Source organism: Rhagoletis zephyria, unplaced genomic scaffold (assembly GCF_001687245.7).
Source record: "Rhagoletis zephyria isolate East Lansing unplaced genomic scaffold, Rhagoletis_zephyria_1.1 Rzeph_scaffold_00091, whole genome shotgun sequence".
Classification (NCBI taxonomy): Eukaryota; Metazoa; Arthropoda; class Insecta; order Diptera; family Tephritidae; genus Rhagoletis; species Rhagoletis zephyria.
In genome coordinates, this window is record NW_016157175.1 from 418,399 (window position 1) to 437,255 (window position 18,857).

General features: G+C 32.9%; 1 protein-coding gene across 10 annotated transcripts in view; it reads right to left on the reverse strand.

The window, feature by feature from the left end:
• smog (G-protein coupled receptor 158 smog) overlaps positions 1 to 18,857 on the reverse strand; it is a 119,951-nt gene that overhangs the window by 89,215 nt on the left and 11,879 nt on the right. For all 10 annotated transcript variants that reach the window (XM_017630768.1, XM_017630775.1, XM_017630750.1 and 7 more), the window contains exon 3: positions 4,045 to 4,099. The gene's annotated coding sequence lies outside the window, so the exon portion shown is untranslated. The remainder of the gene's footprint in view (positions 1 to 4,044; positions 4,100 to 18,857) is intronic.

Sequence of the window (18,857 nt, forward strand, 5' to 3'; positions counted from 1 at the left end):
TTTTTGCTTAGTGGCGTTCATTGTTGTTTATCTTTTATCTTTGGCTTTTTCCATCTATTTACCAAAAATAATCGATAAATTAGGGTTGCAGGCGAAAAAGTTATCTTTTTAATAGGATTATTTTATAACTTGGATTTCAGAGGAAAAATTTTGTATTCTTAATTACGTATTGGATAACTGTGAAATTTCTTAAGGCCAGCAGTCTACCGGATAGCCGATCGGATATCCGAATCCGGCACTCACTGCTCTTGCTCGGTTAGAGAAAGAGGCTACGGGGATAATCTACCAGGTTTAGAGTTTTAGGAAGCCTAAAACGCTTTAAAGAATGTATGAACCTCTCAAGGAATAAATTAAGAATTGTTACGGGAATCTTGACAGGACATTGCAGGCTGAAACTAAACTGGGAATTTACTCGCACGAGCGATGCAGATTTTGCAGGATGGCTAACGCGACTGCACAGCGTACTTTAGAAGAGTGTCGTGCACTATTCTGAGCTTAATTTCAAGTTTCAAGTCTCTAGCTCAGCAGGAAGTGGGTTAAGAATTGCTTGCAAACATTGACATAGCAAATTAAATAAAAGCTTATAAAATCAACATTACTTTAAAAGAACCAACATATTGTTGCATAAACCTAACAGTAATCTAACCAACCACGCAAGTTTTGGTTTGCCGACATTGTGACAACAATATAAATTATATAAAAGTCAATTTTGAAACTTTATTGTTGTGCACATACATAAATAGATATTTGATGACAGCAATTTAATGGACATTTTCTCAACTTGTACAAAAAGAAAGCCATTGCATGCAACAGCATATTAAAGCACATGTGAAAGGGCGAAAATTGCACTCAACCAATTTATAAAAACAAAAAAAGAAACACTAAAAGTAATAAACCTTTCATTGTTACGTATACGCCATGTTTATCGCGATGTTGGCCTGTCGTGTGCGACATAATTCAAATTACTCGCTGGCTGACATGCAAATATTTACACGATGGCAAATGGCTACAAATATACATACGACTTGCGGATGCCTTCATTTGTGCGGGCATGTTTGTTGTGAGTTGATGGAAAATGTCACGATATAACACGAATTTGTCATTTACGAGCGCGCCTAAAAATAGTAAACGTGTTTTTGATTCAAATTTATGTTACTCATACCACACGTTGTACTTATTTATTTACATACTTATGTACGTACATCCAACGTATGGTAAATAATGCAATTTCGACTTAATGGCGTTTTGAAGAAGTATGTATAACAGTAAAATGGCTGCAATTTTTAGCACATTAAATGTGTGTAAATATCGGTGTATAGGCCAAATGAAATTAGGAAATTGGGCGTAGAATAAGTAAAAATGGCCTTATTTATCCACAAGTATATTAAATACTGGCGTTCGTTAAAATAAAATAAAAAAATTAAAAAATTAAAATTTCTAATAGCGATGGCACCTCGGCAGGCAATGCCAAACCGCCGAATTTATTTATTCGCTGAAAAAACAGCTTCTCATGAAAATACAATCGCCGTTCGGAGTGGGCGTAAAACTGTGGCTCTCTCCCATCTGTGTGAAAATATCAAGGCGCACGCCACAAATCGGAGGAGAAGCTCGGCCAAACACTCACATATGTGTAAGCGCCTCTATTATTACACCGTGCGGCAGTAAATTTTACACATAAAAGATTTTATTAGTATATTCCAAATATAGTAAAACTACGTTTTTATTTTTTGTCTCTGACGTCAAGATTTTTTTTAAGGTCTTTGAAATTTTAAAAATATAATTGCTTCAAAAAATTATTTAAAAAATTTTCTGCATTGTAAAAAAAACGTATGACTATTAAATTAAAGAGAAAATTCTCTAGAATTAAACCGATTAAATTTTTGGTGCATACGAACGATTAGGAATTGAAAATGCTTTTTCAACATTTTATCATTGAATATCCTTGAAATTTTACAATAATTATTTTCCAAAAAATTATTTGATAAGGACTAATATGCACTCGACCACATTTGCGAATTTGGTCCTTCTAACTTTATTCGCTTAAAAAATAAAACTAATTAAAAGGACACTTTCAATACCTAATCGTCCTTTGAGAACCAAAAAGTGTTAATGGTTTTTAATACTACAGAATTTTCTCTTTCTGATTAGCTTCTAATTTTCTGAATTTTTTAAATAATTTTTGGAATAAGATCTTTGAGATAAATGTATACATAAATGCTCAAAACGAAAAGAGAAATCGATTAAGCCATGGTCTGTCTGTCCGGCACGCATACTTCGAAACCTCAAAGAATTATTTCCATTTAAATTAACGATGACTGTATTTAGTTAAATATTGCAATGTATACAAAACGAGCATCATTTCACGTCTGTTTAAATTTGTAATTTTTTGTTGTTTTTTTATTTCTTGATTAAGTAGGCCGCCAGCGCTAAACAAACAAATAGCGTAGCAGATATTCTTGGAAGGTAACAAAAGGCCTATAAATGAAAGGAAGAACACGTTTTTTACTTAATTATGTAGACACAATAAATTGATATAACTGTGTCTGTATATATGTATGCACTTTACAAGCATTGAAAAGGGTTGCTGCGGCAAGTCCATGGTCTAAACTCAAAATTTTTCGTGTTCGACACATTTGAAAATTACATTTTCCGGTCGCAAATTTCGTAGAATTGTTACAGAGCTGTATGCAAACAAAAAGCAACAACAACCTGAAAGCAATAAAGATGCAAACTTAGCGCCGTTGTTGACAGCGTGTGCTAACGATAATGATGATTGTTCGTCCGTCCGTTTGCCACCAATTGACCTTTGTTGCTGCTTGGATTGAAAGCGCCGTATGGGTGAGAGAGAGAGAGAGAGAGAGACAGACAGACAGCAGACAACCTTCGATGAATATTCATTCATTCATTTTAGTGAAAGCGATAGGGTCGGTTCTGGGAAATGTTCCTTGGCTAACAACCAACCAACAAAGACTGCTATGTAGCTTATCACTCTGTAAATATTTTTCCACTGGCTTTTAAATAGGCTTTTAGACACCTGGCAACCTACATACATACTTGTTAATATTGTGTGTATCAGCTCGCTTAACAATATTTCTACATAGTTAAATGCATTTATTGTATTGTATCCTTTCTATTAAGAATCAGAAATGGCACAGCAAAATAAAATAAACCAAAGCAAAGCTTACACAAATAATGTTCATAATGGCCGATTTTGAACCTTTTTTTTTCGATCCTTCGGCGTTACCGCACCTTCTATTCCATTATACGTTTTCTGTTGTTTCCATCTTTTTCTATAAGCATTGAATGCGCTTTTGTCCGCATATCCTTTAACGACGCACTTGTTTGTGCGCATATGTGTGTGTGTGTGTGTTGTAAGGTAGCTTGGTGGTTGTGCTGAAATAAATCCTTTTATTTTGTTATTTTTTTCCTTTTGCCTTTATAACTCGATTTAGAGCTAAGCTATGAATTGATTTCAATAATTTGTTGAGGCCATACAATCTCTTTTTTCTGCTGTCTATCTATGAATGGATTTAAGTTTTATTATAATGTTTGCATGTTTAATATTATCTATGGGTATATTCATAGAAAGAATGTCTTTTAACTCATACTCCATAAACAGTGTATGTATGTGCGTATGTATGTATGTACATATGTATGTAGATCTCTTTAATAACTTAAATCGTCGTTTAAAGTACAAAACCGTGTAAGTGGGTTTGTCCAAATTTTACGCTACAAAGTAAAAACTGTCATATTTCAAGACGATTCCCTCTTTTATAAAGCACTCCCATTTCAGACTAGTTTTATAAATCGATATTTAATGTATGGAGCTTCCGGCTGAGTGCTATTTGTTCAATAAACATACCGCAAAGTCAAAATTGACATACCCAAGAATGGAAATTTTTTATGGTTAATCGAGCTTTTTTTTTGTTAGCGTCTTAATCGAGCCACCTTGGCTAATTGCTCGATTAGCGACCTGTCTGAATATACTTTTAGTGTATACATTAGTTCATAAATACTTCTTTACGTATACAATATTCAACTCACCTTATTTATAAGACAAATGGCGTTTTAGATCTTCATTAAAGTGTAGATCTGGAATCTGGAAAGATACGAAATGACATTTTTCTGAAATTAACATACTCTAGTAACACTTTCAAGATTTTGTATCTTAAAAATATAATAAAAAGAGGAACAAGTGTATTACAATGGGCGTTTCAAACGAAAGTTAACTATTTGAGAAATCTTTGATTTGGAAATGTTTTTCAATAGGGTTGTCACCTCTCTAAAATGTTAAAACTAACAAGTAATTTTTTAAGCATAAAACAAAACCCACTTCAATTCTCATATAAAAATTTAGTAGTACCGTTATTTTTTTCATGATCCAATGATCGTATCTAAACCAAATTGGTACGGTACCATCTGTGAGACACTACCTTTCCAATGCAAAAAGAATCGGTTGACGTGGTCCAAAGTTATGCGGTAACATACATAAAAAAGAAAAATATTCCGACGAATTGATAACCTCCTCCTTTTTTTGAAGTCGGGTACCGAACGAAAAGTGTTTCGAGAAAGCTTTATTAGACAATTTTTTTTTTTTAAGGTTGCCTACAATCCAAAGGCCGAACATTAAAAAAAATCAGTTTTACACACGAAAAAATCAATAAATACCCAAAATTAATTGCCAAAAATAGTAAACCTGCGTTTGGTTATTTTTTTTCTCTAACATCAGTATTTTTATTATTTTTTTTTTGAAGGACTTTGAAATTTTGAAGAGATGATTAATTGAAAATATTAATTAAAAACTCAGTGATACATATTTAGAATGACATATGGGTATCAAATAAAAGAGAAAAATCTCTTTCCTTCATAGCTTTTTAAATAATTGTCTAATACATATAGAATGCTAGCACAAATTTCCCTCTCTGAGCACCCTCACTTTAATGGAAAACAAATTAATGTAAACAATTAAAATACACAGTACGTACATTCATTATATGTATATATGTATGTATGTATTTGATATTATATTAATTTTAGAAACCAATTTGCAAAAATTTATTATAATATCAATATTTAATATCTACTTGTTACGACTTGTTATTGTTATTTATTTCCAACAAAAGACTAGTAATATTTGAATTGTTTGCTGGCTAAGTTTAAATTTCTTTTTTTTCATTGATTTCTAACTACAAAGCATACTTGGGGAAGCTTGGAAGTGAAAGAATGCAAATACAAGTATACCGACAAAAGTTTGAACGCAAATAAGAAATAATAACCGAAATATTTTTGAAAGAAAGAAAAAAAACACTTCAAAACTAAAAAAGTATGCAAGTTTATAAAAAATTTCTTAACCACTTATTGCATTGCCAATCTCTAAGTTCGCATAAAGTAATGCACTTCACTCAACTTTCATTGCCAATGCAGGTAAAGTAGAATAAAAAGTGGTAGGTAGAAATCAAAAAGGCATAGCGGTGGAAACTACTCGAAAATGCATAAATGTACCAGAAAGTGGAAAGTTTTACTTATTTTCAATTACCGCTTGGTTAGAGCTGCATTTTATAGTATTGTGGTGAAAACGAATAGCGAACTAAGAGAACTAGAGAACAACAACTCGGAAGCTCGCAGATTCGATTTCAGATCAAAATCCGGATAAGATAGATACACAGAGTTTTCGAGCATCTCATCATCTTCGAGGCATGAGAGGCAAGTACGTAAATATGTTGATAACAGTCAGGTGCTTGTGACACGAAAAGTGGCCAGCCAGCAATCTCGCAAAGTCCAAGCCGATCTACACCTACAAAGCTCATTTGCAACCTCTTGACTCCCCTCAATCATTGCTGAGCAAAATACATATTTTGTCCAGTTTCTGATGTTGGCTACGATAGCCGACACGAATGGGATTCGATTTGCACCAAATTTTGGTCAAAGTGCATTTTTCTGGTTGCGGGTCCAAGAACACCTCGTCTGAGCCTTTCCTAACCGATAGTTCAGATATCTCTTAACCAGAGGGCCTAGCATCCAGAGTAATAGAAGCTCGTTATGTTTACGCCTGAGACTTCCATTTCCGACCTAAGTAGTAGGAGGTAGCTAGACGGCTAAACTATGCTATGGAAGTTTTAGCCTTCTTTGGTATTTTTGAATTTCGCTCGTTTAAGGTTTATTACTTTTGTATGAAAGTGTAGCTCACTATCTAACAAAAACCATGTAAGTCAAAATTTCAAACTTTGTATAAAAATTCATCGAAATTTGTAACTTTCTTATTATTAGATTTCTTAGTAACATTCTGAGTGCACAGTTTCGTAGCTAATCAATCTTAGAGTATAACAAAATGCATTTTTGAAGCAGCTAGGACTTACCCCATACAAAAAAGTTGTCCAGCAGTTGTCAACGGTAAGTCCTAGGTAGCTACTTCAAACTTACATTTTGTTATACTAAAATTTAATGAGCAACAAAACTGCATATCTACTCAAAAAAATTCAAAAAAACATGAATTAAAAATTTAAAATTTTTATGAACATTTGTTAAAATTCATCGAATTTTTGTAACGCTACAAAGTTCATGTTCATAAAAAACAAACATTTTTTAAACCAAGAAGACTACCCAAAACTTGCTAAGAAATGTGTCTTCCCTATCTACATATGTTTTCACCACCGTATGTACATACTTACATACGAATGTACACATTTATGTATAACTAAAAACACTCGGCTAAAGTAAATGTGCTGCGCTTCTAAAATGCGCATGGATTTACACACGCGTAAGTTCTAAAAATTTAATGCCTAGCATACATACTTTTTTTTTTGTATTTGAACAAAATTATAAAAAAATCTATTTGTACTTTGATAGCTTTTTAATAGCCTCCTGCACCAGCAAACATACAGAAATTTCCACTGTGCAGTTGGTAAACTCTAAAATATGTATGTATCTAACTGTAGTAGATGTATGAAGGCTTAGCTGCGTGTGGAGCGCCGGAGATTATGCAAGTATGTATGTGTTTATATGTAACAAGGTGTAACAAGGTGTAACAAACCGCAAGGATTTGTATATTTTTGCGTTCAGTCATTTGGCCACATTCAAGACATTTAGCGGTCAATTCCCTTTCGCTCAAGCCTGCTTTCGACCTCCTAAATACCTGCCTATGTTTATATTTAAATGTGTATATATGTATTTTTGGTAGTTAAAATTAATGGCCGAACTTTAAGAGTGGTCAAAAAAATAAATTTCAACTTTAGAGGCATAAATATTTTAACAACACTTTAAAAGCAGAGAAAATAAATAAAAGCGTATTGTTTTTAAAATTTTCAACACAAGCATTACTGCCTCGACTGGACTGGACTATGTACATACATATCTCGTAGAGGTGCTATTACTGCCATCTGCTTACACCAGCCTCGTTTGCAAACTAAAGTTTCATCATTACAAGCTGATACTGGCGCCATTGTGTAGCAGCATATGCTTGGTTTTTGTTTTTGTTTTAGTTTTTTTTTTCAGAAATTAATCTCGTTGGCTTAAATTTCACTTTTGTTTTTGCGTAACATCGTTTGAGTTTAAAAGCACAGAAATTTCACGCCCTTCAAAAGTTTGCGCTTATCTGTTTTTTTTCCACATTACAGCTTCACATATTTATTTTGCTACCTCTATAGGTTGGCGTCCAGGTTTTTGTTAGTGTAATCTATATGTACATATATATGGGGCGTTCCATACCAAAACGGACGGAGTTTACACTTCATGTATTTGATTTGTGTCAAATTTTTAGGGTAATACATTTATTAAAATTGTACAGCACGAAAACAAAAACAAATGGATTTAATAGTTTTTCAAATATCTCGAGAACGGGCGAGGAAAAAAAATTTAAAAAAATCACACACACATCAAAATTTTCTTTGAAAAAAAAAATTTAAAAATAAAAATAAAATAAAAAAATTAGTTTATCAAAATATGCCATCTCAAAAAAAAAAAAAATTAAAAAAAATCACAATAGTAGTTCTGAGTATTGCGCAATAATTAAGTATAGTATTATGGAATGCACTCTACAATAATTTAAGTTATGAATTTTTTGTTACACCCAAGTTGAGTAAAATGAGTACATTAGAAATTTACAAATTTTTTTAATTTTTTTTTTTGGAATTTTCATGAGTATGCAGTTTTGTAGCCGATTAAATTTGAGTATAATAAAGTGCAAGTTTCAAGCGATTGCAAAACCGGCGTTAATTCGCGACTTTTTTGACGTATGTAGGTACCAACCACTTAAATTACGTAATTTAAAAAAAAAAAAAATTAAAAAAATTTGTAAATTTCTAATGTACTCATTTTACTCAACTTGGGTGTAACAAAAAATTCATAACTTAAATTATTGTAGAGTGCATTCCATAATACTATACTTAATTATTGCGCAATACTCAGAACTACTATTGTGATTTTTTTTAATTTTTTTTTTTGGAATTTTCATGAGTATGCAGTTTTGTAGCCCATTAAATTTGAGTATAATAAAGTGCAAGTTTCAAGCGATTGCAAAACCGGCGTTAATTCGCGACTTTTTTGACGTATGTAGGTACCAACCACTTAAATTACGTAATTTAAAAAAAAAAAAAATAGCTTCATTAATTCACGTTTAGTAAGCGTTTTTGTGAAGCTCTTCCATATGTACATCGAAGCTGCAGAATTAGCCAGCATATTTCAAAAGATGAGCGATAAACAAGCCAAATGCCCAAAAATGCTAAATTTCAAAAAAAAAGCAAAAAACCAGATACCTTTTAAAGTGGTTGGTTGGCTTACTTTTATTGACTTGTGGCCGCCAAATAGAAGCGTTCGTGAACTATGTAAAGGAATGCTCTTTGATTCTAGCATTTTGGCGATTTAACAAACAGTGTGGTCAGAGCAAAGTGCTGAGAGTAAATGTTACGATTGTACATGTGAATGCATGCACTATATGTGTATGGGTGTATGTATGTATGTGTGTATGTACATACATCTGTATGTGTGGACTTGTCCTGCTTTCTGAAGCAATTTCCAACTAAACGGCATTTTTACAGCCAGTACCGTTGCGCCTCAAATTGTGATAGCGCAAAGAAAAGTGTGGCGAGCACTCACATTACAATGGTAAATTGGTAAAGAGTGAAAAATGAGAAGAGAAAGAAGCGGTGTAACAGCTTTTGCTGTTCTGCAACGTTCAGCGAAAAATTTCAAAATTCGTGCCTGAAAATGTAAACGTTGCTTAAAGTCGGCGAAAAAAAGAGAATTTTCCTAATTGTCTGCCAGCGAAAAGTAATAAAATTGCAAAAGTGAAAAGAAAATTAATTCAGAAATATGCTTTTTTTTTTTTTTGTTGTCTACGCCTTTTTCGTGTGCTACTTTCACAAATTACTTTCGTTTAGTGAATTCGTACAGCGCAGGGAGTTTGCGAGTAGGGAGTAAGAAGTGCAAACGGAAAATCAAACAAAATGCTAAATGTCAAGTAGCCAACGGGTCGGAAATGAAAAGTGCCCGCAGAGTATACTTTAGTTAATTTGCACGCAGCGAGCTTGATGAGAGATTTGTAGTTGTGTATGGTGATGGTGGTGGATGGCACATGGATAATGGGCGCGTAGGGAGGTATAAGGGGGATGTTAGACATAACCACTTTAGCCCTTTCAGCTGGCAACGAAATTGCGGCTTTTTAAACGAAAAACAAGCACTCAAATGATGACAATTCCGGCTCTTGTAGCTAATGAACACATCTCTTCTCTTCTCATGGTCGCAGTCGTACATACATACATGTGCATATAAATTAGGGAGGTCCTTAATATATCGACATCATGGGACACATTTTTCCTTTGTTGTACGGTACAAAATAAAGACATTTGCGAAAATTTCTAAATAAAAAATAAAAAATTGCGTTCGTTATCAGGGATGGGGAAAATTGTTTGGAGTGAAGTTACTTTGCGTTCGGATGGAAGGAAATGCAAGCATCGACGTGACGAAAAAACGACGGAAGAAGGTAGAGGAAAGCGCGGGTGGTTGGTTGGTCACGATTAAGATTGAGATTGAGAACAATATTAAAACAACTGTTCATTATTATGCGGAAAAATATATATGTATGTATCACAATTTAGGTGTCAGATGAAAGAGATTTAAAATGGCTTAAGTTTGAATAGAGTTGCCAACTGTTTTAAGCGTCGAATTCAATTAAATTATACACAAGTCGTTTGAAGCTTTAGGAAATTTTTAGTTTAGGTGGAATATTTTTGTGGTGTTTGAAGATGTTAATTCAAATTATTTCATAGGCTAAATGAATTACTAAAAGACCGGAATCAATCATAATGAGTTTGAAAGGCTTTATTTCAGAACTATATTTGGGAAGGTTGCCACTTGTATAAAAAAACCTAATTCATTTTGAACAGCGTCAATTAGGTAATTGAAGTATGTATCGCAATATGGGTGTCACACTAAGGAGGTTTGAGAAGGTTTTAGTTTGAGAATATTTTGGTTGCCACCTGTTTAAAAAGTAGAATTTCACTAAATTATACACAAGTTACATAAAATATTAAAATATGGGTGTCAAACGAAAAAGTGGTAAAAAAATTTAATTTGAACATTTAGCATATTTTCGTGGTATTTGAAGAGGGTTGCCATCGGTTTAAAATATTAAATTCAAATTAATAAATCAGCTAAATGAATTTTTAAAAGATCGGAATCAATGGTAATGAGTTTGGAAAGGCTTAATTTAAAATAAGGAGGGTTGCCACGTATTTTAAAAAGCAAATTCAACTTAATTTATCAGTTAATTGAAATATGTATGCCAATGTCAGACGAAATTGATTTAAAAAGATTTTAATTTGAAAATACGTTTGATTAAGGTTGCCACCCATTCGAAAGTTCATATCTAACTATTTATGTTTATGTACGAAACTGAACCATGCGATACTTAGCTTCACTACTGCACTGATTTAGATGAAATTTGGCACTTGGATCGCTTATAGCTCTGACAAATATCTTGGAATATCTTTTAGGTTTTTGAAAGCGTCGCCACCTGTTTAAAAAGTTCAATTTAAGAATGTCTAACCCAGCCGGATGCACTAGTAATATAGTAAAAATGAAAAGTTTCTGCAGTTCATATCAAAAATGTTACTTAATTTTTTCGCTTTAAAAAAATTTGCTGATAGCAACGCTTAAAAATGTGTTCCAATTTTTTATCAAAATAAAGTTGCGCTCAATACAAAATTTAGATGTTGATATTTAAGGATCACCCTAACATGCGCATACTTTTACACAGCAACTACGTAAAATCAGTTTTCCATTACTTACTCCGATGGCTACTTACTCATTGAGCTCTCTCCTGTCTGCTGCACTCTTGCTTCAGTTGCTGCTGCTTTTGTCATTTAAGCACACGACATTTCACAAACTTACACACCCTAACAGCAACGTCAAGCGGCAAGCGGGCAAGGCGAATTTCATGATATCACTTGAATGGCAGTTCCAGTGCACAAGAAAATGCTTCAAGCTATATGTATGTATGTGTGACAAAGATATGTAAACTGAGTAATACCAAAACCAAAAAATCGAGAAGCTATCAACAGCAGACGACCACAGTTTCATATCCACCCACAAGCCAGCCAGCAAAGAAATCAAACGAAATGAGAGAATAAAGAAGAATGCTTAAAATGACAGCAGCAGAAGCGAAGGCAAAAATTGCATTCGTACTTTATGACGTCCACTATAAAATGTCACAGGGCAGTCAAGGTTTACGAAAGTAAAAATATATAAATGAGGATGTACATACATATATACATATGTATGTGTGTATGTATGAAAGCATAAATACGAATTGCTGCAATTGCGTACGTCTCCTTACTGACAATTGAAGAATGCGCAATGTAAGTATTTTAAAACGCATTTAAATGCCAATGGCAGATAATGAGGAGCTGCGAAGATGGAAAAATGCGATTCCTGCACAATCAGTGGGCACCTATCGAATGGCGATTTGATTTTCACAACAATGCTTCAAAGGGCAGGGAATGTGCCTTTTCTGCCTTAAAAGAGTGTGACATTTTATGAAACGAATACAAAATTTTCTCGCCCTTTGCTTATAATTTAGAGTCGAATACGAAAAGAGAAAGGGGCAATCAAAAGGTGGCATTATTTGGTAGAAACGAAATCACCATTCTAAAAATTCAGCGATAATTTTTAGCTACTTGAAACTTGCACATTATTACACTAAATTTTAATGAGCTATTAAACTGTATACTCAAAAAAAAATTCTAGCACTTCAGGGGAAAAAGTTTGAAATTTGGATGCAAATTTGTTGCGTTTATTTTAGTTTTTTACAAAGTTTTAAACTTGTCCTATATGAGTTTTGTTAGGGAATGAACTGTATTTTAATTGAGAGTTCTTAAAAAATAATAAATAAACATCAGTCGCAAACAATATCTGTTTTAAATGGGAGTGCTAATAATATGACCGATACTGTATATATGTATGTATCATACGTGCAATTCAAATACCAAATACCCCAATCCATAATACCTCTAAACTAAAGCCTTCGTAAAACTCTTCCTTTTGCGTCCAATATTGAAATATTTCACATAACTCTAATATTTATATGGTATCGACTTTTCAAACAGGTGGCAATTCTCTTCAAAAAAAAATATATTTAAACTAAAATATTTTTTAATCTCTTTAATTTGATACCCATACTGTGATACATATTTCAATTAACTTATAAATTAACTGGAATTTAACCTTTTGAAAAGTTGGCAACACTCTTCAAAAATCTAAAAAATTGGTCAGATGCTATTGAGAGTTATAAGCGATCGGGTATCAAATTTCATCTTAATCCGTCCAGTCGTTTTTGATTTCATCAAATTTCAGATCACCCGGTACCGTTAAAAAATAAGTTCTAACTTCAAAAAAAAACATCTTATTGCCCATCTGCAGGGCAAGCCATTCAATTTGACATTCGAATGAACGGTGCAGATTTAATGACCTTTGTAAAAAATGCCTTCGCGTATAGCTATATACATATACCTTCGAATACGTGGCAGCCCTAATCAGAAATATTTTCAAACTGAAGCTTTCCGAAAACGCTTTTGTTTGGGCTCATAACTTAATATTTCATATTACTTGTGGGTAATTTCACTAAATTTTACTTCACAAACAGGTGGCAGCTCTCTTCAATGGTATTTTTTAAACTTAAAAGTTTTTAAATCTCATTCTTCTGGCAATGTGATTCATATGTAAGTATTTCAATTAACTGATGAATTAAGTCGAATTTCACTATTCAACAGGTGGCAACCCTCTTCAAATACCTCAAAAATATTCTAATTACATTGGTTGAATTTTTAGCGTTGCCCTGAAAGTACTTTTTATATTAATTTAAAAAAATGTTTGCTTTTTCTGTAAAATTTCAAATTGCCAAATAGGACCTTCTACATTCGATACTGCCTGGCAGCAACTCAAATAGTCACTCATACGCAATGGTGTTGCTTCCTCTAAATAAATTTATCTTAATGTCTTACATAAATTTCCAGTTTCGAGAGGTGTTAGTGCCAGCATGTGTAGTGCATACACACACAAATGCAATACATATGTATATATGTATTTATGTGAGCGCAAACACACTTAACACATGTACTTTACATAAATCCCAATTAGCGACGCTTTTTGAGCAAAATTTCCCTAACGACCTTTAAGCAACCTTCAAAGGAACGAGTGCTGCTCATTTGCAAAGTCAATACGAGATTTAACATGGATGCTTAAACGGAATTATAAGCAAATATTGCCGATAAGGGGTGTATAGGAGAATTCTCCACAAAAATATAAAAAAGTATCAGCTTTAAATATTTTGCAAAAATTAAAAAATACCAAAAGCGACTAAGGACAAGAAAATCTAAAGATTTGTAATGTAATGAGTTTATTCCAGCAAAAACATAGAATTACTTCATAGAGATTAACCTTCCATTTTGTGCTGAACAACGATAGATAGGCAAAACATATTTATTACTGCGGCTCTAAAAACCTACAGTAAACCCTTAAACCTCTATATGTATTTACGATATTAACTTTTTCATACACATTATTTCCCGCATTGAGTTTGATAGCATGCAAGCTTCTAATAAATTCGCACAAAATACTCCGCATTGCGCATACGCCCTGGCACACTTCTGTGTGTATGAAAAAATATTGCTGGCCGATTGATTTGTAGTTCTTAATATACGAGTATTTTTAGAGCGAAATAGGTCGATGACTGATTGCATAATCAATGAGCTTCGGAAGTATGAACAAAAGCCTTTATTTAATTTGATGTCGAATAGTCGATACAATCAAATCTATTCGCTTTATTTTGTATATAAACACCACAATGCCGCTCCACTAAGGCAGCGTTAAAGCACTTCCACGCCAAACAATTTCATTTTTTTTATTGATATTTTCCAGTTGTATTTGTTGTTGGCGGATAATTCGCACGATATGAGTAACAACAAAGCATTAAGGGAAATTGAAAGCTATAAGCCACTCGAAACCAAGCAACGCACTAATTCACGGCGCCAATGCGCATTCAACAAATCCAGATTGCAACTAGCATGAGCACGTTCCATTTTGTACTCTAAGCACTTCAATTCAATAAAAAAAACAACAACAATAACGCAAAGTAGTTGAAGAAAAACAGATTTACTACATAAAATAAAAATAAGAAGCTCAAGTGTATGAGTATGTACATACATATGTACATATATGTATGTATACAGGGTGTCCTAGTCAACCGGTCAGGTGCGGGAATGATTTTTAATTTCGATGAAACGGAAACATGTTGTTTATTAGTACAAATAATGAGACCCGTATTTTTTTTTGGCCTTGAAAAAATTTTTTGGTTGACTTATAAGTTATTTCTTTTTAGATAAAAATCGATATTTAGGGATTTTTTTTTCAAATGCACATAACTTTGTTAAAAAAATTTTGTATTTCAACCATTTTTTCATTCAAATGTTAGTAATTGTTGCCACTTCAAGATAGAATGGTAAAATTATTGATTTTTATTTTTATACACTTCTTTTTTATTTTTATGAAATTTTTCTCGAAATTAAATTTTGCGAAAACTTTACTTTTTTTCATACTTTTTCGCAAGAAACTAGGCACTTTGAACTACAATTGAGATGAAGCCTCAGTAGCTAAATTTTTTTTCTCAGATATGATTTTTTAGTAAAAAACATTTTTGAGGTACATACTACAATTTAGTCAATAATTTTCACACGAAAGATTATTATTTATTATTATTAGCTTTAGAGTGGGTACTGCATTAGTTAGGGAGATAGGTAAATTGCTGCATATACACCTCGCACACCTACTTTTTCTAAAAAAAAATCATATCTCCAAAAAAAAGGTTAGCTACTAGGGATTCAGCTCGATTGTAGTTCAAAGTGACTATTTTCTTGTAAAAATAGTGTCAAAGAAAAAATATATAGTTTTTGCAAATTTTTCTTTCGAAAAAATTTCATAAAAATAATTAAAAAAATTATAAATAAATTTTGCAGAAACATACGCAAATTTTTTAAATTTTACATAAACTAGGAAAAGAGCCTTTAATTCAGCAAAAAGAACTTTTTATTTCGTATCAATCAATGGGTTTTGGGAACGCTGATCTCAAATATATCTACGCCATTTTCTTATCTCGTCGGGTTTAGAATTTATAAAACTTTTTTTTTTTTTGCGTAACTTCACTGCTCTTGAAACACGTCTTTCCATTAAATTCATGGAATCGAAAAGTAAAAAGTGAACCGGTTCTGGAAAATTAAACTCATGATAAGTCTGATAAAGAAAATTTAGTAATTTAATAACCGACTGGATGTCAGCTACAGTGAATTGTCATTCAAAAGCGGAGACTACACTCTAAAAAAAATGCTAAGTAGCTGTAGTTCGTTTTTTTTTTTTTACAAAACCAAAAGACAACGTTATTGGGTTTGAAGTTGTCTTTATCAAATACAAAGAACTCAAATAAAAGGTTGCCTTTTTTGTCACAAAAACTGATCAAAGTTACCCATAGTGCATTGGTATAGATTCTTCTTCATAAAACACACCACCGATGTCGGCATTCAAAAGCGACTAAAAGTGTTCCTTCCACATCTCAAAAATACTTTGGACGAAGAACTTTTCTCTTCTTGGATACAATCCCACTACCTACTCAACGGACTGGCATGACACTATATTGGCTCTTTCCGAGGACAACTTGTATAGTAAGATTCAACAGGATTTCAGACCTTCGCGGGCCAAAGTTATACGTCTGCTCACAACTTAAAAAATTCCCTAAGAAACAATTTAACGTGCTCACAACTGGGGATCTGACATAACGGTTTAACACCCCTTTTGGAGAAAGCTGAAGTGAGATGATGAATTCTGGAGGAAAGACTCATAGGTTTTTCCTATTAAGAACCTATTAAAAATAGCCCGAGCCTGTACTTCAGCCTTTGCTTCTAAGATCCTTTTGTTCATATAAAAAAGCGCAAATTCTTGGTGAGTTTGTGGTATAAATTCCCAATAATATTCGTCAGCAGGCCAGATGGAATTAAAAATTGGATATTCACTTACAGGCGTATGCACGAAAGGAAACCATTTCTATCAACCCTTGTCTGCCGCGCAATGTGTGTTCTCTTGGTGATAAGTAGTATTCAGCTTACTTCGACTTAATTTCAATATTCACAGACATTGGCGCATTCAAAATATCAGCAAAGAAGCAAAGTCAATCAAGAAAATCAACTCAATAAACTACAATAAAATCAAACAAAAATAAAAGCCAGCTCTAATATCAATAACTTAAGCAATCACACGCTGCCTGCAGCTAAAACCCAGCCACATTGCCAAACACACAAATTGTGGCTCATTAATGCGCATTGACATGGAAAAACTGGCAGTGGCAGTGGCGAGCTATGTGCATATTTAAGTACATACATACAAACATAAAAAAGAAAGAAACCATAGTGATTGGGGAACAGAATACGAACAGCTGATAGATGTAGTAGGAGTAGCAGTAGGAGTAAGAAAATCCCCCCGCAAAGTACTACTACGGAAGTGGGTAAACTAAGCGCTCACACTTTTTGCTGCTTTGCTAAGCTTCAAACAATGAAAAGGCAGCAACAAAGCATAGGAAATTGTGTTTCGCAAAGAAGCGATTGAATACAAAGACAACTGTGTTAGTGAGCAGAGATTTTCTTCAATATTGATTTGGTATATTGGAGTTTTTAGCTTTCCACGCAGGATGTCTTTTTTTTTTGTATGTAAATGTAACAGACTAGCTGACTACCGAACTGATTGAAGTCTGTTTACTACATATTGATGAAATAAGTTTGCATTTTGTACAAAGCACAAGGAGAAGCAACGTAGCTGGAACCTCCTTATAGTTACTTACAGTTTATTTTGCTCGCAAATCGATTTCCTTTCGTTGCAAATGGATTTGTTTGTGCATATTTACTTAACAAAGGATACGTTTATGTCCGCATTTTTTATTGAATATTTAATTTTTCAAATAAGTACATAATGGGTTTACGGAAATGTAAATATTTGTTAAGTGTTCTCGTTAATAGGGTCGGCAAATGTTTTATTACGGTTGGTCCAAGCAAATGAACGATTTTTTTTCAGTCTTGCCCTCTCAACCGGTAATACCACGGTCACAATCGGTAATACCATATCACATATAAATTTTGGTCTCGATTGGAATCGGTTAAGGCGTGTCGCACATGGGGGCAAAGAGACTCAAAGAATTAATATTACTTTTTTTCATCTAATACCCAAAATCGATACTACCATAAACGAAGATATCACATATAAATTTTGTAATGTAAGGACCACTCTAGTATACATATGTACGTCAGGGCGTATCACCAAAACAAAAGTTGCGGTTTTTCCACCGGATTTATACAATTTATTATATTTTAAGACTTCTTTCTAAATATTTCGGAAAAATATTAAGATTTACGTGAGCTAGAGCGATTTGAAAATATCTACAAAAATTTCTTTATTTTGATTCCGTTGATGCAATTTTTAAACACTTTTATGTTGAGGCGTTTTTTATAAAAAATTATTTTTTAATCCAATTTTATTTTCAAATATGTCCAGCTCACGTTAATCTTAATATTTTTTCGAAATATTTTGAAACCCCGTATTAATAATTCTCCGGTCATGTTCAAATCCATAATCATATTATTTTCATGGTAAACGTTTTTTTTTTTCGCAAAAAATATGCCGACAGATGGCGCTAGCGTCGAGATATTTAGAGAATCCGCATTATCGTTAGATATGGTAGAAATTCATAATAGGTACCTATTAATTTCATGATAAGAAACTATTCTGAGAAACTTGGAACCAATAGATGGCGCTAGAGTCGTGATATTTAGAAACTTCGAAACTGCTTCGACTCTATGTTTATGTAAATATGAACTTACTTTTTAGATGACTATATGAAGGGTGGGGTTATGTGTGCATAAAAAAGAAGTGTAAAATTGTGTAACGATCTCACATCCGCAAACAGCATTCAGTAACCCTTGGGCACGGCAACAGCTCATTAGATGTATATTATTAAAATGCATAATTTCAATTGTCAAATTTAATTGCTTTTGAATTAGTAAAAATCGGCAACATTCTTCAAAAGTGTAAATAAATAAATAACGCCTGCTTAAACTATTTTCGATGGTGTCACCAATGTATATGAAAATGTTTCAATTTACTTATTATTTAAATTTATTTCAACTTTTTAAGTAGGTGGCAACCCTCTCTAAAGCAAATATAATATTTTATTTAACTTACTATTTAGTTGGTGATAACTTTTGAAAAAAGTGGCCAATTCTCTTCAGAAAATATTCCTAAATACATATATAAATCCAGGTTATAACCTATAT